Source organism: Trachemys scripta, chromosome 5 (assembly GCF_013100865.1).
Source record: "Trachemys scripta elegans isolate TJP31775 chromosome 5, CAS_Tse_1.0, whole genome shotgun sequence".
NCBI classification, from domain to species: domain Eukaryota; kingdom Metazoa; phylum Chordata; order Testudines; family Emydidae; genus Trachemys; species Trachemys scripta.
The window spans coordinates 107,050,410-107,067,450 of record NC_048302.1 but is presented as its reverse complement, the minus strand read 5'-3'; positions in this window follow the sequence as shown (position 1 = coordinate 107,067,450).

Below are 17,041 nucleotides of genomic sequence, written 5' to 3'. Positions count from 1 at the left end.
CTCCCATGCCCTTGTGGACCTTCAGCAGGGGGAGGGACACAAGTAATGCCCCTAACTTGGGCTGAGCACAGGGAACCTGCTCCCAGTGACTTCATCAGTGACCCCCCACACACTTCTCCCCACCCTACCAGGGTTACCTGCCACGTAGGCCATTGCTGCCTCCCCAGCCAGGATCTTGCAGGTGACCTGGAGTAGTTACCCTCATCTGGCAGGAGAAGCAGCTTTGCTCCTCCCTGCCTCCACTCCTGTCCTGGGCCCAGGAATAAACCACTCTATATGCATCCGACGAAGTGGGCTGTAGTCCACAAAAGCTTATGCCCTAATAAATTTGTTAGTCTCTAAGGTGCCACAAGTACTCCTGTTCTTTTTGCAGATACAGACTAACACGACTGCTACTCTGGTACCTTTTAGAGCATGCCAGCAGGGTTTATATGGGGTAGTTAGCGCACAACACATTCTAGCACTTTACAAATCAAACCTCTCTAGCTCACTTTCCTGGCAGTGTGTAGACAAGACCTTTGTTTCCTTTTGTGATTCCGTGGTAAAGCAGCTCTGACACTACCATCTTTGTATAGCAGGCTTCCCTTCTAAATATGAATTCCTACCTTCCACTGCTTTCTTTGGGTCCATTCTGACAACAGCAACAGCCTTCTGTACTACTTATTCTTTAAAATTTAATGTCATCCCAGATATACTATTAATTTTACCATATTTAAAAAACTACAACTAAGAAATGTTCACTCCCCCGAAATATTTTTTCCACTATATGCAGCATCTTTTTGTTAGACAGAACCAATAATCTAATGTTATTTTCACAGGGAAAGTTCCATTATTTCTGTAAACCATAATAATTGGATAGTCTTATTCAAAAGCACAGTTAACAGCAATAACAAGCTTTTTGAAGACAACATTGAGTGAATTGATCTGTCTATGCCATTCAATAAAGTGTACACTACCAGTCCAGAAAAAACAACTTTTTCTTCAGAGTGTCACTTGGTACTTTTCCCAGACCTGAAAAGGAGCTCTGTGAAGCTCAAATGCTAGTCTCTTCCACCAACAGAAGTTGGTCCAGTAAAAGATATTAACTCATCCACCTTGTCTCTTTCAGAAAATTGAAAGAAAAACAGTAGTTTCTTTATCATACTCATTTTCTAGAGGTTACACCACTAGATGGTGATAGCTCAACACAAATTAGCTTCTTGACTTCCAAAGTAAATGTGAACTGTAAAATTGGCAATATAGCTTAAAATAATCATAATTCTGAGTATTAGAAAAACACTTTGCTCTTTTGGCTGAATAACTCCCTGTAGCAGAGGCAAACAGGTTCGGTTCGTCTCCTTCCCCATCAATCAAGCTGCCACCACAGGTTCTTTCACATTAACTCTCCCCTTCCTAAATTAATATTAAAAAAAAAAAAGTTTCTCTAAGTAAGTCTTCCCCCTGCCGGGTCGCCACTCTGGGTGCAGGATACTCTGCAGCCCTGTTTTAAGTGTTGCATTTGAAAGTCTTTTAGCCCTATCTTTGGGTTTAAAGGATTCTTCTGTAACCAGTGGTGAGCTGGAGGTGGTTTGCACCAGTTCGCGGGAACCGGTTGTTAAATTTAGAAGCCCTTTTAGAACCGGTTGTCCCACGCGGGACAACTGGTTCTAAAAGGGCTTTTAAATTTAACAACCGAGCAGCTCTCCGCCCCGCCCCCGGCTCCAGCTCACCTCTGCCCCCTCCCCTGAACGCTCCACCCCTTTCTCTTCCCCCTCCCCTGCTTCCCACGAATCAGCTGTTCACGCGGGAAGCCTGGGAGGGCTGAGAAGCAAGCAGCAGCTTCGCCCAGATGAGCTGAGAGGGGGAAGGTTCCAGGGAGGCACTGCATGGCGGCGCAGCCCAGTCAAGCAGTTCCGGCCCGGCCCCAGCTGACCTGCTGCGGCTCCGGCCCAGTGGCTCCAGCCCAGCGGCTCCGGCCCAGCAGCCCCGGCCGACCGGCTCTGGACGACCTGCTCCGTCCCGGCCCCAGCCCCGGCCAAGCGGTTCCAGCGGCTCCGGCCCAGCCCCGGCCGAGCGGAGCAGCTGTAGCGCCGCCAGCCACCTCCAGGCAGCGCAGTAAGGGAGCAGGGAGGGGGTGTTGGATAGAGGACAGTGGAGTTCGGGGTGGTGGTGGGGAGGGTGGATAGGGGTCGGGGTGGTCAGAGGGCAGGGAATAGGGGGACTGAATGGGGGCAAGGGTCCCTGGGGGCAGTCAGGAAGGAGCAGGGGTTGGATGGGGCAGTGGGAGGAAGTCAGGGGCAGGGGCTCCAGGGGCAGTCAGGGGACAGAGAGAAGGGGTGGTTGGATGGGGCAGGGGTCCCGGGAGGCCATCATGAATGAGAGGAGGGGTTGGATGGGGCGGCGGGGGGGGGGGGCAGTCAGGGGACAGGGAAGGGGTGTGGATGGGGCAGGTGTCCCGGGGGGTGCATCAAGGAATGCGGGGGGTTGGAGGGGCAGGAGTCCCGGGAGGTGAGGGCGGACCACGACTCCCTTGTGGGGTGAGGAGGAGGGAGCCAGTTGTTAAGATTTTGGCAGCTCATCACTGTCTGTAACCCACACACCTTCTGCATGTGGTGTTCTGGCCCATCTAGTAGGGACGAGAGAGAGAGAAAAGAGAGAGAGAGAGACAGACAGAGATTGGGTCTGTTCTACAGCCCTAGCTAACAACCAGTTGGCTTTTTGCTCATGCGGTAGAGGCTCATGCACTAAGTTCCAGAGGCCCCAGATGCAATCCCTGGTTGGGATGATTTAGTTGGGAATTGGTCCTGCTTTGAGCATGGGGTTGGACTAGATGACCTCCTGAGGTCCCTTCCAACTCTGATATTCTATGATTCTATGAATCTGACCACAGGTGTCTGTCGGTGTTACACTTCCACCACTGGTGCAGGGTTTCCCCACAGTCCTTCTTCTAGGGCTATACCTAACAGTCTGTTACAGACCTTTAAATTGAGGCTTCTCCCCAGAAGGCTCTTGCCTCCTAACAAGTCTCTCACCGAGGATTTCCCTCATGTGGGTCTCTCTTCCTTGGCCTTTTTACCTGAGGGCTCTGGAGAGTCATTTCTACTCTACTTACCCTCTCAGCAGCAGACTGCCCTAACCTCTATACTTCATCCCCAGCCTTCCCCTTGTACCTTGTAGTCTGACCACATTATCTGCACCTGGCCTCTGAGCAGGGCCAGCTCCAGGCACCAGCTTGTCAAGCAGGTGCTTGGGGCGGCTGCTCCGGAAAGGGGCGGCACGTCCAGGTATTCGGCGGCAATTCGGCAGACAGTCCCTCACTCCGCATCGGAGCGAAGGACCTCCCGCCAAATTGCCGCCGCAGATCGCGATCGTGGCTTTTATTTATTTATTTGTTTGTTTTTGGGCTGTTTGGGGCAGCCAAAACCCTGGAGCCGGCCCTGCCTCTAAGTCCTATCACCTGGAGCTAGTTAAATGAGGCACAGGTGAGGCTGAAAACAACTCCCCTAAAGGTCCTGCCTTGGAACAGGTGCAATGGTGATGGCCAGTTCCACTCACCAATGGATTTTTTTAAACTACCCACTGTATTGCCAAACATTAGTAAGAGTATGGAACAGCACATTCGAAGATGGAGAACCATAACACAGAGCTTTTCCACCCAGTCATGAAAAATTTATACATAGTACACTATAAAAAGTATTTTATGTTGTATGAAACTGCCCCAAAAACCTCACATAGCTCGATCCTGTGAAATGTTGAGAACCCTCATCTCCCACTGTAGACAACACAGATGGAAAAACTATGTACCATACAACAGGCCCTTGCAGCATAAGTGCTACAGTTTTTAAGATTTGCTCAGATCTGTGCAAGATCGTTTTAATTGACAAACTGATCAGTCCTTCCAATGAAAAATCCCAAAGCAGGGTAAAATGTGCAGGGAAACCCAATTCATATAGTTTCTTAGCCATCACATCCACCAATTTCAGAACCTGGCATGGGGATAGTGTTCATGGCTTTGGAACTGCATAGATCTCAAAAAAGAGGATGTCTGCATGAGTTTGCAAACCTGAAAGAATAATTCTAAGACATATGAACTACTCCATTCAGGTTAGAGGGTTGTTCATTCGAAAACCTGCTGCACTGGGTGGGGAAGAGGGCCTACTGACACCACTCCAGCAAGAGTGGTACTTTTGCTGTTAACACCCTGTCATGGCTATGTTGGGCAGTTGTCAGCCGGGCAACCCAGGGTACACAGCAAAGAAAAACTTGTGGCTGGCCCGTGCCTGCCAACTCAGGCTCCCAGGGCTCAGGCTTTGGGTCTGTTTCATTGCTATGTAGGCTTCTGGGCTCAGGCTGGATCCTGGGCTCTAAGACCTTGTGAGGTGGGAGGATCCCAGAGCTCGGGCTCCAGCCCAAGGCTGGAAGTCTACACAGCAATGAAACAGCTCTGCAGCCCAAACCCAAGTTGGCTGGCAAAGGCCAGTCACAGGTTTTTATTTGCTGTGTAAACATACCCTCAGAGTCCTCTGCTTGAGGCCCAAGTCCCTCCTAATCCAGAATGCACATCACAGCTCTGAATAGGAGATAGGGTTACCATACGTCCGGTTTTTCCCGGACATGTCTGGCTTTTCAGCAATCAAACCCCCGACCGGGGGGAATTGCCGAGAAGCCACACATGTCCGGGAAAATGCCGGCCGGCACTTCCTCTCCCCCTGCGGCTCTGCTCCACTCCTCCCCTCTCAGTCTTACAGAGCCGAGCTGCCCGAGCCAGCGCTACCGGCTTCGGGCAAGCCCCCCCCTGCCTCTGAACCCCGAGCCCCCGGCCAGGCACTTCTCCTACCCGGCTCCAGCTTTTATGAAAAGGGGTAAACAGTGAGGTAGCAAAATTTGCAGATGATACAAAACTACTCAAGATAGTTAATTTCCAAGCAGACTGCGAAGAGTTACAGAATGGGACTAGGGTTATGGGATCTGTTCGGCTTAACTTTTTACTTGGTGACAGGCAACTATTTATTTTGTAGTAATTCAGTCTCTCTCTCTCTCTCTCTCCTCAGCCATTTTATTTCTTTGTCTTTCTTTCCTTTCTGCGAACTGGAGAGGGAAATACTCCTGACAACTTGGGGCCCAGATGTTCACGTTTTGCCAAAACCAAACTCTTCATTAAGGAAGTAAGGTCTGATGGGATATCTGATTCAGATTTCAAGCATGCACTTTCTGAACCATTTCAAATGGAATGGAGGCACTAGTTTAACAACACTGGCCCCTTGTAAAGTCATTCAGCTAGGCCTCTCTCCAGAGGGTGTGCAGTTCAGAGAGCAGCTTTATCTTACCCTTTCCCTATCTCAAACCAGGGGAGGATGGTGGGGAATATGTGCAGAAGTGGTTTGTGTGTTTTTCACTAATAAGACACTCAAGTTGTCTCCACAGAGCTGTCAGTCAGAACTAAGCAGCTTGTGTTCCTCAGCAGATGACAATGGAGCCAACAAAAAAAATCTTACTAACATCACAACCTGTCTACAGTGAGTTGGGGTCCATCTGACCTGGAGGCCCTTTGTGACTGTAGGTTTGGCAGCATCACCTGGACAGGCCCTGATAATTAGTGCAGACCAAGATGTACTGACAGCATTGTTAATGCCAGGTAAAAGTGCATTTTTATTAGATATTTATTGTGATTTTTTTTTTGGTCTCCATGAATACAAGTCTCAGGTTTTTGTTAAGCATACAACTGAGTCAGACTTTTTTTCTTTCCAGCCACGTAAGTTAAAAATAAGTGCTTGAGCTAGTGGGAGTGTCTTATTTTCCACAGCAAGAAAAGTTGAGATCCTATGGGTCTAACACTTGAGCCATGTACCCCAACATTGAGTTACACCTGAAGCATATAAACATTAAGAACAAAAGGATTTTTTAAGATGTATTTGACAGTTGGAAGAGTAAATGGGAACAGTTATACAACGGAGTGAAATTGAAGAATACTGATTTTTAGAATCTGCAAATTTGTGCTGGCTAAGAGAATGGAGGGTGAAATCCTGGTCCCATTGGCTCTGGACTTCAGTGGAACCAGGATTTCATCCCAAAAGTTTCTCCTAACAGACTTATTGTGAGTCTGAGGAAGTAAAATCTCCACTGTGCTTTCTTGCTAATTAGTATTTATGTTTGTTCAAAGCAGCTTTCTGTAAGAACTGTATATATTATTATTTATTGTTTGTGTAGTAGCACCTTTAATATGTGTGCTACATGCTATAAATGAAGGTAGACAAAGATAAGTTATTAATCATGGGTCTGTTTCCATTTATTTATTTCCAAAGCATCCTGACCTCTCACAAATCCTGAAAATACTTTGCTGGAAGTGATAAATGAAGGATAGTTCAGGAAAGAAAGCAATGTGGAGAAAGCAAAGTGTATATTACCCATTTAGGGTCAATTTTACAGGGGGTTTTGTAGAGGAGAAGATCAAATCTTCCCCAGGGCTACATTGCAGTTGCTGTTGCAGACTCAGGGCTGTACTGGTTTCCACAACTTTTGCACCACCCCCACATAGAGCCATGAGACCCATGTAGTTGGTATCTAATGGCATCACTTCCGAGATCTGCCTCTTTGAAGCTGGGGCACCCAGTGGTACAGAGGGATTAGGGACCCTGTTTTCAGGTCCCCCTCCATCCAGTCCCGGAGGGAAGGAAGGATTTGTCTACAGAGAATGCAGTAATACATATAATCATATCTTTGAGTAGGAAACTGACCTGCTCTGGACATCTGTCGCTGACCGCCTCCCCATTAATGGTCTAATCTATCTTAAACTGTTAAGACACCTTTGCTTAAAATCAACTTGCATCCTGTGACACTTAACACTTCCTGTATTCAGAACCTACATGCTATTATATTATATAAATGCTATATGCTTTGTACAAAATATGCCTCATGAGGTATTATTTGAAAACTAATAACTCACTGATCATTAATTCTCTTTTGTGATGGATGTGATGGATATTAAGAGTTACGGACATATGCTAGAGTTATGACTACACAGTTTAAACCAGGGCATGGCTTGCGGAGCTTGTAAACTAGTTTCTACTAGTCAAAGGAATGTTTTCCCCACCTGGGAATTATTTCCAAAGCACTCTGAAAAATAACAAGAATATATTTACATAGCGCATTAGCAGACCCATCAAGCTAACAAGAGGTGGAAGCAAACCTCACACTAGCAAGTGAGGGAGAAGACAGGATGGCATCTACACCCAGCAAGAGACAGATGCTTGATATGGGTTTGACCTTTCAAAGAATACATAGCAAAGGTTTTCTGGGCTATGAAGACAGAGGGCCTGAATCTCAAGTGATACCAATTGAATCAACTGATTTATAATACAGTAATGTAGTATACAAAGTGTTTAGAGTGAGGTCTTTTCTGAACGCTAATGAAACACTGGTGATTAATATAGTGTTAATACATATAATTCACAATGATATGAGGAAATATGGATATGTTTCAAAGTCTGTGGCCAAACAAGGAGAAATAGATTCCCTTCCAGAGAGGAGAGAAGGCAGCTATTTACCTGACTATGTAAACTAAGCATGGTGGGATCAAAACAGTGGAAGATCCACAGGCATACAGATGTATATGAAGTTCACAGAGAGGAAAGAACAGCATGATGAGTTCATCCTACCTCTTGAACCAAGGACAGAAGCCATCTTTGGCATCCATCACTAAGCACACAGAAGAGGCCAGAGCTTTTGCAAGCTACGAAAGATGGGACCTTCAACCAAGGGCAGGTGGGGTTGAGGTCTCTGGGAACTGAATATAGGTGAGAACCCTGCTTATGCAGAGATTGTACCTTGCTAGATTAAGCTTTAGACTTTCAGATGCATGTTTTCTCTTGTAACCGTTTCTTATTTTATTCCGTCTGCTTGGCATCACTTAACCTATGTCCTATTGTTAATAAATTTGTTTTATTCTTATTATAAACTGACTCAGTGTTGTGTTTAAATGGAAGGGTGTATTTATCCCAGTTAATAAGTTGTGATGTGTTTGGGTGTTTTTAGAGAAACCATATTATTTCTCTGAATTGGCCAGGAGAAGTCTGGACATTGTAGAATGCACGGTTTGGGGGAAATTCAGAATTGGGAGTGTGGTGGGGGTCACCTTGTTGGTTGAAGCCAAGACTAGTGCCAGCCAGAGTGAGGCTATGGGGCTGTAGACAGGCTGCTGGAGTCAGAGCTGCTGAACCAGGGCTGTCTAGCAGAGACACAGATTTGACCTGAATGCCGGTAGGCTGGTTGTGAGTGTCCCAGCTTGGGAGCTACAACTACAGAAGGTTGTGAAGCACCCAGCGTTGCAGGGCAAGTGGTGACAATGTTTTACAGGTTTGGATTGCACTCCGAACACCATCACATACCCTCAGTATTCTGGGCTGTTCAAAGGGCATAAATGGCTCCTGGCATAAGTAGCTGGGTGTGGGGGAGGGATTCTAGTTTACAGCAGCCTCCCAAGCACTGCCTGTGAACCGCTCTGCAATCTGGAGCAGCCCAGAATCTCCATAGCAGCATGCACTATAGAAACTCCACCAAGATGCCACTTCCTATGTCTGACATGTCCCCCATACCAGAACTTGTCCCGACTCCAACTTTGGCTGCTATACCCTGTCTTAGAGGCATATAGGGGCCAGGCGAAGGAAGAGAATTTGTCCCCATGTTGAGCTGTCAAACAAATTCACACATCAGAATTAAACAGGGATATACATTTGTAAATATATAAATGTGCATTACTCAGGTGTATCACTTCAGTTGTTTGAATTTTCAGTTTACACTATATTTTCATTGTCTAAAGCCCAACACTGTTTATAAATTTGCTCCCTGTAGAGTACAGTGTATTTTTTTAAAAAAATTAGTATTACAGAGCAGAACAATATTGAAACTGAACCATTGAGACCTCACTAAATATAGTAATCTACAACCCTTAAATTAGCTTATTCAAATATAACAATCTATTTTATTACATACTGTCAGCCACTCATTTATGAAAATGGTAAATGGCAATGATCCTAAAATATAATCTTCAGAATTGTCTAATTATATTATAATAGAACTTATTTTCCTCCCAGCAATGGCTACTGTGTAAGGAGTAATTAATAAGATAAGAACTCATGAATCTAAGAATATTTGCATCAATCTTTTTACTTTGAAAAGCTAAGACCCCTTAAAACAACGGCTGAAGATGACTAACATTTATATACTGCTTTTCATAAGATCAAAGTCCATAGACCTTTACTAGGGGCTTAGAAATGTTGACAGATTAAAATTTTATGAAACACAGAAGGTCTTGTTCTCTAGTGCCTTGCACAGTCATTTACAACTGTGCAAAGTGGGTAGAAAATGCTAACCTGTTTTGGACTATCCTGGTATTGCACAAGTGTAAATGACTACACAAGGCTCCAGGCAGTGGAGAATTAGTCCCAGAGATTGTCTCTGTCCCTAGTGTGGGAGCATGAGAGATAAGAAGAAAGTGCTGCACATCCCACTCCCCACATAAGAGGGACATCTGCACTAATAGGAACATCTGCAGTAGCTTCACTTGAGGTGGAAGCAGGAACTACTGAGCTTACACCTTCTCATGGGCACAATCTACTGAAAGGAGACAGTAATGAGTGAGGAAGAGCCATGGCCCCATTTTCCTTAGGCACAATCCCTCCCTGGGTTCCGTCTCAGGGAGTGAGCTCTACCTAGTTGATGTCAAACTGAAAGCTATGTTAATAACAGTTTTCATTTTGTTGGTTGTATCACATTTTTGTAATTCATTTTGGGTCAACTCAAAAGAAATGTTTTGATTTTTTCAGCAACCAAAAAGTAAAATAAAAAAATTGTTTTAAGTCAAACAAGAACATGGCTTCTTTTTTATTCCTTGCAGGTTTTTCTAAACTTTAAAACAAAAATTTAAGTGAAGGAAATTGTGAAGCAATCATTTTGAATAAATAAAATCAAATAATTTCATTCAGAAAGTATTAAATGTTTTGATTTTTCAGGGGAAGGGAATTGACTGAAACAATTTAGTGAATTCAACATGAATTTGTAAAATGTATCAGTCAACCTGAATCTACATTTTTTGGTGAAAAAAGTTTGACAAAGTAATGTCACCCAGCTCTATCTGTACTCTGGCCAAAATACTAATGCTGAATCACTCCACCTGCTATTGAAATGCAAGTCACGTCTACACTACAAAACTTTGGTTAACACAAGGTCCGTTGGCATAAAGCTGCCGCAGTTAACATATTGCTTGTGTGCGTGCATGCTTGTCTCCTTGAGCTGGTGTTGTGTGTACTCACCAGGAGTGCTTATTCTAATGCACTATGAGTTGCACCATGGGTAGGTATCCCAGTGTGTAACTTGCCACTGTCTAGCAAACTGTCTTTTTGGAAGTTTAGGCAATGCATTGAGGTGTGGGGGGCAGAACAGAAACAAGTCGCACAGAGGTGACAGAGTGAGGGGTCAAGTTCTTCTCATGCAACTTTCTCCATACCATAATGCCATCCTTAGCTCATAATTTTCATGCCTTTTTTTAAAATCTCACAACTGTGAGGGACCGTGTCTGCTATCTCTGACAGAAGCATGGAGCCTACACAACTCTGGACTATTGTCATGATCATTGCAAACACAGGACACATGATCCTCTGGTATTTGCAGAACTGTAAAAACAGAGCTGCACTGACAGTCGAGAAGCGAGGGGTGATCATATTGTGGAAGCTTGCAGTGCCAGATTGCTGCCAGTCAGTGCAAAATCATTTGGGAGTTGGAAAATCCACAGTGAGGACCATTGTCATACAAGTGTGCAGGGTCATTAATAGTCTCCTGCTACTCATGACTGGGACTCTTGGCAATGTGCAGGAGAGAGTGGATGGATTTGTAGCAGTGGGGTTCCTGAACTCCAGTGAGGCAATAGTTGGCACACACATCCCTATTTTGGCACAAGCCCATCTCGCCCTTTCTGTTGATGTACTCTGTGGCTATTTTTCTATGGATCACTGGAGATGTTTCACTCTCATCAGTGTTGCTGGTCAGGGAAGATGCATGATGCTTGCATCTTTCAGTACACAAGACTGCTCCGAAAGCTACAAGCAGGGACATTTTCCCAGTCGGCAGATTACCACTGAAATGCCAGTGATGATCCTGGAGGACCCAGCCCACCTCTTATTTCTATGGCTCATGAAGCTGTACACCAGTCGCCTCAACAGCACTAAGGAAAGATTCAATTACTGGCTCAGCAGGTACAGAATGACAGCTGAATGTGCTTTTGGTAGACTGAAGGGACACAGGCATTGTTTACTTACAAGATTGGATCTCAGTGTCAAAAATAAGCCAATAGCTATGCAGAATACAACAGGCAGCTATAATACCTATGAGGCAAAGAGGGAAAAGTTGCTGCCAGGGTGGAGGTGGAACAGCTGTCTGCTGAGTTTGAACAGCCAGACACAGGGGTTATTAGCAGAGCTCAACATGGAGCTAAGCAGCTGAGGGAGGCTTTGAAAGAGCCAGCCACAGTAATGTGGTGTGATGGACCACCTGGCCCTGAAGTTTTGGGGGTGTTAGGAATTGTGTGGTGCTTGGTGTACATTTATGACACTAACTCTGTTAGTGCACCTATTAATTTTGCAGTGCATATTGTATCTTTATAATTATCACACTGTTTGTGTCACTAGGTTTGTCCCATGAGTTCTGTTGCCCTGTACAGTAACAAGCTGAGGGAGCTTTCAGCAGCACAATGCATTCTGCAGCATATGTTGTGATGTGAAGTAATAAAGATAAACTATTTCCCAAAAAATAGATGTGATTGCGTCCCAAAACAAGTGCACAGGAATTATGTGCAATTAAAAAACAAATATACTACAAACTGCTGAAATAAATTAAAGGACCAGAACTTAAGGGGAAAGAACATTCATGTCCATTTTGGCTACACATACAGCAACCGTGGCTCTCACAGGTCAGTGTATGTGAAGCTTTGGTTGTCCTTACTGTCCCTTACTGTGGTAGCGGTTGGGATGCGGCCCCTTATGCCATGAGGGCTGTTGGGTGTGAGGTGTAGAGAGGTGCTAAAATGGAGCTCTCCACTGAGAGCAAAGAGAGGCTCATCTGGGCTTCAACCTGTAGTTACACAGGAGTCTGCCACAGCTGTATTTGCTGCCAGAAAAGCCCTACTATATTCTGTTGCATCTCCCTTTTCTGCTGGGACTTTCGCCATACAGTCTGAAATATTCACCCTCCAGGCCCTCTGTTCACAGTCTGAGGCAGCACTGGTTCAGTGAGATACTGCAAGCATGTCATCCTGAGTCCTCCTCTTTCTCACCCTTATCTAGCTCAGGCATTCTGCACATGTGGAGAAGGGACCACTCAAGGCTGCAAGGGTAGCAGCTACACATGAAACACAGAGGTATTGGTGTCATTATAGTCACAACGGAAAGCATTGGTTACGTTTCAGAACTCCCTACCCTTTCTCTTTCCTACAGTTTTAAACAAGACATGCTTATTGATACTTATACACAGGGGCTCCAAAGCTCAACACGGCTCTCCAGTCCCAGCCATAGCGAGTATGGCTTAGTAGGAGTATTGGGGGGAAATGGAGGGAAATGTTTGGTTTGGTTGCATGAACCAATACGAGTACTGGACAATGGCACTGAGTACACTGTTATCATAGGTGGTGGTGATTTTAGTTGATATCTCAGTCCTGAGGGTGTCAGAGGCTCTGAGAGTACAGTCTTGTGATCGTTCTGAAGCTGCCCAGACCTGTATGCAGCTAGCCTATTAACTGCAATGGTGCCTGCCAGAGTTGTTGCAAAATGACATGGGAAAGTGTCCTACCACACGGAAGGGGTAAGGCTTCCATCCCTAGAAACCTTTGGGAAAGGACTGCAGGGTACCTCCATGAAAGTTATTGAGAGTTCTCAGGAGAATTCAAGGGACATTCCTGAGGATGTAAACAAAATTCTCCACATGACCCCCCCCCCCCCAAACTAATTCTACAAGGAAATGAAAGCAGATAACTCTACCTCAGTTTGTTGTACTGCTACCTCTTCTAGTACACGTAAATTAATGGAAAATCGATACCTGTGTCCTATGGCATTGGAGTTGGACATCATCAGTATATTTAAATATTGCAATGAGAAATGCATTCACACTCCTACCCAAGGTTCCTTCCCCTGCAAGGGGCTTGCCTGTGTTCAGCTAGGACTGACTGGATTGCAGTGGAGTCTCAAACAGGTCCTGGCTCATGGCTTAGCTGGATCTCCTGGTCGCATGTTCCCATCCATGTCCTCCTGCTTGCTGTCCATGCCAGGGGCCTGTGAATCGGGCTCCGAAGTCAGATATCCATGGTGATCTGTGGGGTGGTGGTGAAGTCTCCACCAAGCATCTCACCGTAAAAGCGGCAGTCTGCAGCTCCACACCAAACTGACTGTTGGCCTGTCTGGCTTTCTGATACGCCTGCTGCAGTTCCTTCTCTTTCACATGGCACTGCTGCTGATCTCTGTTGTGCTCCTTCATCCCCCCGGCAATCTGCTCATAGATGTCCAAGCTTCAATTGCTTCTTATCTGTGTCTGCACAGCCTCTTCTCCCCACTCAGGAGATCCAGGCAGATAGGAGCAAGTCTGGAACATGTAGCTGGCATGGTCGGTTGGGCTGTTGAACCCAACAGCAGAGAGCTGTTGGTGTGCTCACCAAACTGGGCAATCAGGAAAAGTATTTAAAAAATTCACGGTTTTTAAAGGGGGGAAGGAGCATCATTCCCAGCCTCCATGGCCACTGGATTTCAGAACTGTGAACAGGACACTGGCTCCAACAAACTGCATCCTGCTCTTGCACACAGTGCCACAGGAACTTGGATGATCACAAGTGGTAAGAGGCTCAATTTTAGGTCTCATTCAGAAAATTACTCCTCCAACAATGTGGTGCCCAGACCACACCATGCTGGTGTAGGACTAATTGCTGGCACATGATGGCATATATCACATTGGTAGATGTGCCAATGTACATTGCCATGTACATTGGCCAAACTGGACAGTTTCTAAGCAAAACAATAAATGGACACAAATCAGACATCAAGAATTGTAACATTAAAAAACCAGTAGGAGAGCACTTCAATCTCCCTGGACACTCAATAACGGACTTAAAAGTGGCCATTCTTCAACAACAACAAAATTCAAAAACAGACTTCAATGAGAAACTGCAGAACTGGAATTAATTTGCAAATATGACACCATCAAATTAGGCCTGAATAAAGACTGGGAGTGGCTGGGTCACTACAAAAAATAATTTTCCCTCTGTTGATACTCACACCTTCTTGTCAACTATTGGGAATAGGCTACATCCACCCTAATTGAATTGGCCTCGTTAGCACTGACCCCCCACTTGGTAAGGCAACTCCCATATTTTCATGTGCTGTATATTTATACCTGCTTACTGTATTTTCCACTCCATGCATCTGATGAAGTGGGTTATAGCCCACGAAAGCTTATGCGCAAATACATTTGTTAGTCTCTAAGGTGTTATAAGGACTCCTCGTTGTTTTTAGAGCTAGAGGTGTATGGCTGCAGGCTATTATGCAGCTATTTTAAAGCCATAGCTGCTAAGTTGAGAAGCTGCAAGTCATTTACATTCATTTGAAAAAGCCTCACTGTTATTTGAGAATAAACTTTTGAATGTATTTCAGTTCCTCTGACAAGTCTGGAATGGACTTACTTGTTCAATTCACTTGTATTACTAGCCTTACAAAAAAAGAGAAAGTTAACAGCTGCTTGTTCTCACTCATTTAATAAACTAAAAAATAGACTGTTATTATATATATGCTTGGAATGTAGAACTGACACATCAAAGCTAGAAAAAACGCACTGTGAAAAGTGGATCAAGGAGCTTTTAGGATACTGAAGAGAGAACAAGGTCTATAAGAGGAAATTGAAACATTTAGTTAACTGAGTAGGGATAAAGAATGTACTAAAGGAAGTGGGAAACAAAGAGAAAGGGAGATATAAGGGCTCAGACTAATCTCTCATTTCCCATGGACAAAATGTAGACATCCTACCTATTTTTGCCTTGCAGAATCCTATTATTAACATGAATAAGAGGTAAGGGGAGGAAAAGCAAAGACAGAATAATAGCACATTTGCCTATTCAATATTACTCAAGAATGTCCTAGAGATTATTCTTTCCCCTCTTTCCCCCCCTTTTTTCAGACATTACAGTCATGACTTGTTTTCTCTTGCATTAAACAGAACTTTTTTTTTTTTAAACTGCAAATGGAAGTAACTGGAAATTCATGCTGACCTACAATTCATTACCTAAAAACTGTATAAGCCATTTGTCTTGTGTTTTCACAGGAGCAGCCCATGGTTTGGACAGAGACATCCCTTAGAGGAGGATCTATTAATGGAGATTCTCTATATCCTAGTAAGTAGAGAATGGAAGATGATAAAATATGGGTAGGATCTGATGAGAAACAGAAATGAAAGAGATTCCCATTCAATTATATCACATAATGGCAGACAGCAAAAAAGTCACATTTTTAAGTGCTTATATACAAGGGCTAGAAGTCTAAATACTAAGATAGGTGAACTTGAGTGTCTTGTATTAAATGAGGATATTAATACAATAGGCATCATGGAAACTTGGTAGAATGACGATAATCAACGGGACAGAATAATAACAGGGTACAAAATATATCGGAAGGATTTGGGGACTTCAACAGCTGAGTTAAGGGAAAGGGGGTGGGTCAGCTTTTGTGGCTTGCATCATGCGGGAGGTCAGACTAGATGATCATAATGGTCCTTCTGACCGTAAAGTCTATGAGTCTATGACAGAATAGGTCATGCTAGTGGGGAGTGGCACTACATGTGAAAAAAAGCGTAGAGTCAAATGAAGTACAAATCTTAAATGTATTAGAGAATCTCTATGGATAGTAATTCCGTGCTTGAATAATAAGAATATAGCAGTAGGCAGGGCCGGCTCTAACTTTTTTGCTGCCCCAGGCAAAAAAGAAGAGCGCCGTCCCACCGTACCCCCCCCAAGCGCCGCCGAAATCCCCCCCCCAGCACCACGCAACCCGAAGCCCCGCCCCCAGCGCTGCGCTGCCCGAAGCCCCGCCCCCTGCAAGCGCCGCGCTGCCAGAAGCCCCTGCCCCCCCTCCGAGCGCCGCACCGTACCACCGCCGCCCGAAGGACCCACGCCCCTCCGAGCACCATGCTGCCTGAAGCCCCGCCCCCCCCGAGCACCATGCCGCCTGAAGCCCCGCCCCCCCGAGCACCACGCCACCCGAAGCCCCCGCCCCCCCGAGCACCGCCAAATAAAATAAATAAATAAATAAGTAAAAAATGAGCGCCACCCTGCCCCAAAGTGCCGCCCCAAGCACGTGCTTGGTCGGCTGGTGCCTGGAGCCAGCCCTGGCAGTAGGGATGTACACTGACCACTTGACCAGGAGGGTGATAGTGACTGTGAAATGCTCAGGGAGATTAGAGAGACTATAAAAATAAAAATCTCAATAATAATGGGGGATTTTAACTATCCTCATATTGACTGGGTACCTGTAACCTCAGGACAGGATGCAGAGATAAAAGTTTCTTGACACCTTAAATGATTGCTTTTTGGGCAGCTAGTCCTGGAACCCACACGACAAGAGGCAATTCTTGATTTAGTGCTAAGTGGAGCACAGGATCTGGTCCAAGAGGTGAATATAGCTGAACTTCTTGGTAATAGTGACCATAATATAATAAAATTCAACAAAATTCAATAAAAATCCCTGGGGGAGACACACCAAAGCAGCCCACCACTAGGGCTTTGGAGCGGAGCCCGGAGTTGGAGCGTGGAGCAGCTCCGGAGCAGGGAGCTGCAGGTTTTTGCCTGGAGCCGGAGCACAGCTCCAAAGCCCTGCCCACCACGGTAGCATTTAATTTCAGAAAGGGGAACTACACAAAAATGAGGAAGTTAGTTAAACAGAAATTAAAAGGTTTTTTGCCAAAAGTGAAATTTCTGCAAGCTGCATGGAAACCTTTTTTAAAGACACTATAATAGAGGCTCAATTTAAATGTATACCCCAAATTA